The sequence below is a fragment of the Theropithecus gelada genome, chromosome 2 (assembly GCF_003255815.1).
Source record: "Theropithecus gelada isolate Dixy chromosome 2, Tgel_1.0, whole genome shotgun sequence".
NCBI lineage: Eukaryota > Metazoa > Chordata > Mammalia > Primates > Cercopithecidae > Theropithecus > Theropithecus gelada.
Window position 1 is genome coordinate 95,163,458 of NC_037669.1, and position 7,941 is coordinate 95,171,398.

At 42.9% G+C, this 7,941-nt stretch overlaps 1 pseudogene across 1 annotated transcript; it reads left to right on the plus strand.

Annotated features, from left to right (window-relative positions):
• Positions 1-293: 293 nt before the first annotated feature.
• LOC112618912 lies at positions 294-817 on the plus strand (annotated as a pseudogene). The gene has a single exon (XR_003118139.1). The product of XR_003118139.1 is annotated as a 40S ribosomal protein S24 pseudogene (transcript).
• Positions 818-7,941: the final 7,124 nt, after the last annotated feature.

A 7,941-nucleotide genomic window follows, 5' to 3' on the forward strand; every position in this document is an offset into this window, starting at 1 on the left:
CGGGGATTCACCATGTTGGCCAGGCTGGTCTTGAACTCCTGGCCTCAAGTGATCCACTCACCTTGGCCTCCCAAAGTGCTAGGATTACAGGTGTGAGTCACCATGCCCGGCCTAAAAACTTGTAACACATCTGAAATTGGGCAGCCTTTCACAGTCGGGCATCTCTGACATGGTTGTTATGACAGTGCATGCCGACCTTTGACCATAACTATTCATATTGGCATCACCTTCAATTGAAGTATGTGCATGGTTGGTTCTACAGCTATGGAGCTTCATTACCATTTAAAGTATCACCAGCTTTTTTCTTCCCTGGCTGTCTGAGGATAGACCGCCATCATGAACGACACAGTAACTATCCGCACTGGCAAGTTCATGACCAACCAACGACTTCAGAGGAAACAAATGGCCATTGATGTCATTCACCCTGGGAAGGTGACAGTGCCTAACACAGAAATTTGGGAAAAACTAGCCAAAATGTACAAGACCACACTGGACGTCATCTTTGTATTTGGATTCAGAACTCATTTTGGTGGTGGCAAGACAACTGGCTTTGGCAAGATTTACGATTCCCTGGATTATGCAAAGAAAAATGAACCCAAACATAGACTTACAAGACATGGCCTGTACGAGAAGAAAAAGACCTCAAGAAAGCAATGAAAGGAACGCAAGAACAGAATGAAAAAAGTAGGGGGACTGCAAAGCCAATGTTGGTGCTGGCAAAAAGCCGAAGGAGTAAAGGTGCTGCAATGATGTTATCTGTGGCCGTTGTGGGTTTTTCACAAGAAGATTAATAAACTAAAAACTTCCATGTGAAAAAAAAATCATCAAACAATTGCTATTATTAAAATGTCAGAAAATAACAGATGCTGGCGAGATGGCAGAGAAAAGGGAACACTTATACACTGCTGGTGGGAAGGTAAATTAGTTGAGCCACTGTGGAAAGTCGTCTGAAGTTTTCTCAGAGAATTTAAAATAGAACCACCATTTGACCCAAGCAAACCCACTATTGAGTATATACCCAAAGGAATGTAAATCATTCTACTGTAAAGACACATGCACATGTATGTTAACTGCAGCACTCTTAACAATAGCAAAGACATAAAATCAATCTAGGTGTCCATCAACGGTGAACTAAATAAAGAAAATATGGTACATATACACCACAGAATACTATGCAGCCATAATAAAGAATGAAATCATGTCCCTTGCAGCAACACAGATGGAACTGGAGGCCATTATCCTAAGTGAATTAACACAGGAACAGAAAACCAAATCCATGGTCTCCAAGTGTTCTCACTTAGAAGTGGGAGCTAAACACTGAGTACACATGGACACAAAGAAGGGAACAAACAACACCACGGCCTACTTGAGGGTGAAGAATGCGAGGAGGGTGAGGATTGAAAAACTATCTATCAGGCATTATGCCGATTATCTGGGTGACAAAATTATCTGTACACCAAACCCCTACGACATGCAATTTACCCATGTAACAAACCTGCACATGTACCCCTTGAACCTAAAATAAAATAGCATCAAAAAGATTGTAACCCGATTCAATAAGGAAACTAAAAGTTGGTGTGGGTGCAGTGACGCATGGAAATGCAGCAGTGGGGCAGATATTTAATGGGAGAATAGCAAATATTTGTCACTAGAGGAATGGCTATAATTCTATATTTTCTTGCAAAGCTATAACCAAGTGCTTATGGGACTTAGGCAAGAATGCCGAAGACACAGAATTAGAATAAGCTGTCTCGTCACAGAGGAGCAGGCAGAAGAACAGACCACACACCAAGCAATGCAAGGAAGGACAGGAGAAACTGCTGAATCCGTGGGGTAGATGAAGGAAGAGCCAAAGTCATGCCATGAAAGCTGGTGTGACCCACGCCCATGCTGTACAGGCTGCCATCAGCACACCAGGCATCCATCAGCAGAGGCTTCCCACTGATGTTGGCTTGACTTCTAGAAAATGAGATTCAACTGAGGGAAAAATAAAACTATGAGTTTAGTTAAAAAGGAAAATGGTAACTCACCCTTGGTATTCTTCAGTTTGCCTCAAAATTATACTGACAATGTAAGAAAGCATTGTATTGTAGATTAATTTGCAGTGCTTTTTTCTTCTTAATTGTATATAAAATAACGGTGTTCTTTACCATGGCAGTAACTTCGATTTCCTGAAGATACTATGTGCAATGGGGGGAGAAAATGAGCTGTCTTCACTTAGGAAAGTACTTTGATAAGGTAAGTCCTGAGGGAACTTAAAGGTGTTATTAGAATCAATAGCTGCTAACTTCACAAAAAAGAGATACGAGGAGCCTCCTGACAGAAGTCCACAACTCTACTCAGGAAGTGGTCCTGCTGAAGGAGTGAAACAGGAAGGAGATCAGGCCTCCAGTTCCAAATACCAGCTTATAGGAAACACAGAGGGCAAGGGAAGGTGTAAAATAACATTACACTGCAGGACACAGTACGAGACAAATAAATGACCTGATTTCCTCAACAAATAAATTTCGGAAAAAAAAAAAAGAAAAGAAAAGATAGAAAGAGAAGGTTCCCCTCTATACAGACTTTATTTTATAAATTAAAATAGATTTACAGACATATCATGGACTTAGTGCCTCATTTCCAAATAACAGAGTATGGAAAGGGGAAATTTAGTAACTTACCAGTAGAGAAACCTAACAGACACCACCTTAACCAAGCGATGAAGGTTAACATCACCAGAGATGTTGTGGGGACATCATGTACCCCTGATGCACTCTGACGAGAAGGGCACATCACCTCTGTGAAATCCTTCCCAAATAGTTCTTTTTAGGTTTTTTTGTTTTTTTTTTTTTGAGATAGAGTCTCACTCTGTCACCCATGCTGGAGTGCAGTGGTGCAATCTCGGCTCACTGCACCCTCCACCTCCCAGGTTCAAGTGATTCTCAGCCTCCTAAGTAGCTGGGATTACAGGCATGCACCACCACACCTGGCTAATTTTTGTATTTTTAGTAAAGATGGGATTTTGCCATGTTGGCCAGGCTGGTCTCAAACTCCTGACCTCAAGCGATCCACCCACCTCAGCCTCCCAAAGTGCTGGGACTACAAGTGTGAGCCACCATGCCCGGCCTTGCCAAAGTGTCTTAATCCCAGCTAATCATTACAAAAACATTGGACAAACCCAAATTGAGGGAAAATTCTGCAAAATACCTGACCACTACTCTTCAAAATTTTCACGATCATGAAAAACAAAACCTGAGGACCTGTCACCAATGGGAGGAGTCTGAGACACAATAACTAAATGCAGTATGGGGTCCTGGATGGGACCTTGAAACAGAAAGAGGACATTCATAGAAAAAGGAGTAAAATTTGAATAAAGTCTGCAGTTTGCTCATAGTAAAGTGCTGATATTACTTTTTTAGTTTTGACAAATATACAGTAATATGCAAGATATTGACATTAGAACAAGTGCATGAGCATTCTCTGTAGCACCTTTGCAGTTTTTCTGTAAATATGATTCCAAAATTAAGTTTATTTTTTTAGAAAGACATACCAACCAATTGTAATATAGGAACTCTATTTGGATCCTGATTCAAACAATGAAACTTCTATCTATCTATCTATCCTTCTATCTATCTATCTATCTATCTATCTATCTATCTATCTATCTATCTATCTATCTATCTATCTATCTTTTGAGACAGAGTCTTGCTCTATCGCCCAGGCTGGAGAGCAGTGGTGCATTCTCAGCTCACTGCAGCCTCCACCTTCCAGGTTCCCAGGCCCAAGCGATCCTCCCACCTCAGCTTCCCTAGTAGCTGGGACCACAGGCACACACTACCACCCCTGCCTACTTTTTGTGTTTTTAGTAGAGACGGGATTTACCATGTCTCCTAGGTTGGTCTTGAACTCCTGAGTTCAAGCGATCCTCCCGCCCCAGCCTCTCAAAGTGCTGGCATTACAGGCATAAGCCACCATGCCTGGCCTAAACTATTTTTAAAATAACATTGATAAGACAATCGGAAACCTGACAGTGACTGGATATTAAACGCGATTAAGGAGTCATGATTCATTTATTTGTAGGAGTGACCATGGCATTGTATTATACTTGTTAAAAAGAGTATATATGGGATTCCTCAAAACATTAACATGGAATTATTATATGATCCAGCAATTCTACTCTGGGTATATACACAAAAGAACTGAAAACAGCATCTTGAAGAGATATTTGTACAACCATGGTTCAGAGCAGCATTACTCAAAACAGTCAAAGGGTGGAAACAATCCAAGGGTCCATTGACAGATAAATGGATAAACAAATTGTGTTGTGTATGTGGATCTATACAATGGAATATTATTCAGCTTTAGGAAGGAAGGAAATTGTGACATGCAACAACATGGAATAATCTGAAGGACCTTATGCTAAATGAAGTAGGCCAGTCTCAAATGGACAAATATTATACAATTCCATTTACATGAGGTACCTAGAATAGGCAAATTCACAGAGACAGAAAGTAGAGTGGTGGATGACAGGGGCTGGAGGGAAGCAGGGAAGGGGAGTTATAGTTTAATGGGTACAGAGTTTCCGCTTGGGAAGAAGGAAAAGCTCTGGAGATGGAGGGTGGTGACAGCTGCAAGACAATGTGAATGTACTAATGCCACTAAACTGCACACTTAAAAATGATTAAAATGCCAAATGTTATGTTATATACGTATTCTACCACAATTTTTAAAAAGGGGACCAGGCACACGCCTGGTGAATTTTTTAAATTTATTTGTAAAGACAGGATCTCACTATGTTGCCCAGGCTGGTCTCAAATTCCTAACATCAAGCTCTCCTCCTGCCTCAGCCTCCCAAAGTGCTAGGATTATAGGCAAGAGCCAGAGCACTCAGCCAGGAACCAAGATTTTTCAGAAAGGAAAGCTCAAGAACTACTGGATGGACACCTGGCTTCTGCTCTGAAGGTCACCTTCTATTTGACTCAACTGTGTCACCCTTCCCAGGCCTGCATCGATCAGGGAGGTGTCAACCAGATGAGCTCCAAGTCCTCCTGCTCAACAATGATATGACTCAATTCCCTCTCCAGGGGGAGGAAAATCCCTGAGATCCCTACTAAAGCTGTGTTCCTCCCAAATTTCAAGGAAACACATAGAAAAGAAACAAGCAAGGCTGGCAAGCAGAGGCCTGACATGGGGATGGATCATATCCGAGGGTGGTGCAGACTCCAGGGATGGGCAGGGTATGGCCCTCTCTACCCTGTGGGCAAGTGACTTACTGAGAGCTGGTTGCACAAGCTTAAGAAAAGAGTACACAGCTATACTCTTCCTCTCTTTTTGCCCCTGGGCATTTCAGCTTGACCTCTTAGATGGTATAGTTTGGGGAGGTGATGGTGCATGGATCCCAGGCCTCTGGTTGCTTTGGGGTGACCTCAGTAGGTGCTCAGCTGCCTGCTGCCGAGTTCCTGAGTCATGCAGAACTGAGTTCATTCAGACCCCATCCACGGCAGCATGACTAGCTGCTCTGCAAGGATTGTTCTTATTTGTCTTACTCATCCTAAGACTGAAATTATACCTTGTGGTTACCGTTGGGCAAATTACTTGGCAAAGTCAGTCATTCCCAAGGAACTTCTATCTCATTCTGAGACAATGGCAAACTCTTCTGTTTTGAGGCTCACAAAGAAGCTCTGCTCAAACTGTGAATGGGAAGTTTTCTCCTTCAAACAGTAGTTGACATTGACAGTGACACTAAGAGCTATTTGTGCACTGAAAGAACTTTAACTTTATTAATTTGCTTAATAACCGGAAAGCAAAGTTTCCAAGAAGTTACCTGATTTGGACAGATGTTTCTTCCACCCTCTGTTCAAACTGGATAAAGTCGTGGCCCACCGGACTCTGGCCCATCCTACAAGGCCAGGGAGGCTGCTAGACACCCAACAAGGCCACAATGACCTCATTCGACCAGGGGCCCTACCCACTCTTTAAAATGAACTGTGCATTTATCTTTCCAGGGTCACACAAGTTTCAAAGAGCTCCCTGGGCTCAGTGGCCCAATTGGTGGGGTAATCCACACATCCTTGGCTAATGAGTTCATTCATTCCCCAACTATTTGTTAAGCATTTACTCAATCCCTATCTTCAGCTCCAGAAATATAAAGATGAGTAAAACAGACACAGTTTCCTGCCTTGAGGAGCTGACACTTTCAGATTTGAATCAGACTGTGAAGAAATTTGTCTGTAGCCTTCTCTTTCCAGAACTCTGCACTCCACTTCCACAGCTTCCCTCCCCACTAAGCTGATACCCACTCCTTTCATCCTTTGCTCACGACACAGGCAATCTCAGCTAACTTTACTGTGCATTTACCATGTGCCAAGCACTGTGCTAAATGTGTTACATATATATAACACCTCATTAATCTTTACAACACCCTATTCATGGACCCAGTTCATGGATGAGGAAACTAAGGCACATATAGGTGAAAGGTGTTGGCATAAGCCAGTAAAGTTGCAGAGGCAGTATTTGTATTTGTTTTTGTTTGAAATGGAGTCTTGCTCTGTCACCCAGGCTGGAGTGCAGTGGTGCAATCTCAGCTCACTGCAACCTCCATCTCCTGGGTTCAAGTGATTCTCTGGCCTCATCCTCCTGAGTAGCTGGGACTACAGGACCATACCACCATGCCTGGCTAATTTTTGTATTTTTAGTAGAGAGGGAGTTTCACCATGTTGGCCAGGCTTGCCTCAGTCTCCCAAATCACTGGGATTACAGGCGTGAGCCACCGCGCCTGGCAAGAGACAGTGTTTGAATCCAGGACATCTGACTGCAGAATTCACATTGACAGTCGCGGAGCCATTCCATCTCACCCATTTAGGTCAGGTCCTCTATCTGCAGTGAATCATATGGGTTTGCTCTCCCTTACATTTTCCACAGCCTGCCTTAGGATGAGGTTCAGGCTGGAAACTGAAAAAAGAGACGTTTATTCTTCTCTCATGTAAAAAGCCAGGTAGGTATCCAGGGCTGGTGCAGGCTCCTTCTCCGTGATTGCTCAGGTGTATGTGGCTCAAGGGTATTTGCAGAGCACAGGTTTGTGTCGGGGGCCGGGGGGTGGTCTTGACCAAGCAGCATTATTATTTGAGAATCTCATTACTAAAAGCAATGGCTCCATTTGATTTAACTCCGCCCATCTGTTCACCTGGGAGAGAAGGGTGGCTATGGAATTCCGGGCCCTGCATAATTGGCCATATGTTTATGGCTTGACTCAGTCTGGATGCTGGGCTCTCTAAGTCTGCAGCATATCACCCTGAGAGTTCTTTGACTCTCCCTTGGGCTGTATCTGTACTTCATATATCTAGAGGCAAATACACCAAGAAGTTAAATCTCCAACGTGCTTCCCTGGTCATAGGTCTTTGTCAAATTTGCAAAGGCACGTATTTTGACTGCAAAAAAAGCCCTCCCTCCACTTTCTCTCCATCAAACTCCCCCTTATACAATGTAGCATTGAGTGGCTGTGGGCATTTTGGGATCCGGCTAAAGGGATGTTAACTCAGACACACATTAATTTTAATTAGGGTTTGGTGGGATATATTTACTTGATTCACGGTCACACTCATGTGTAGTTAAGCCATTGCTTGTTCTCACATTGTAGTAATGGCTTCCAGGAATACTCCTCCCAACCACTGGGCTGACTCACAAGGTGAGGTGACCAGAAGGAGCAAGGCCAGAGGTGGTATTACATTATGAACCTGTGCTACAGTGTCTAACACCCAGAGTATGTGCATAGTGGAGGAAGAGGAATAAAGTGAAATGTACAGATCCAGAAGAAGCTAGTTTGTGGAAAACTTTTCCAATTATCAAAGCCAAAATTTTAAGCAGAACATGCAACTCATCATGGCTTATCAAAAATGATGGACTTTTTTTTCTGTAAGAAACAAATTGGTTATCAGCAGTATTATTTTGAATGCACTATAC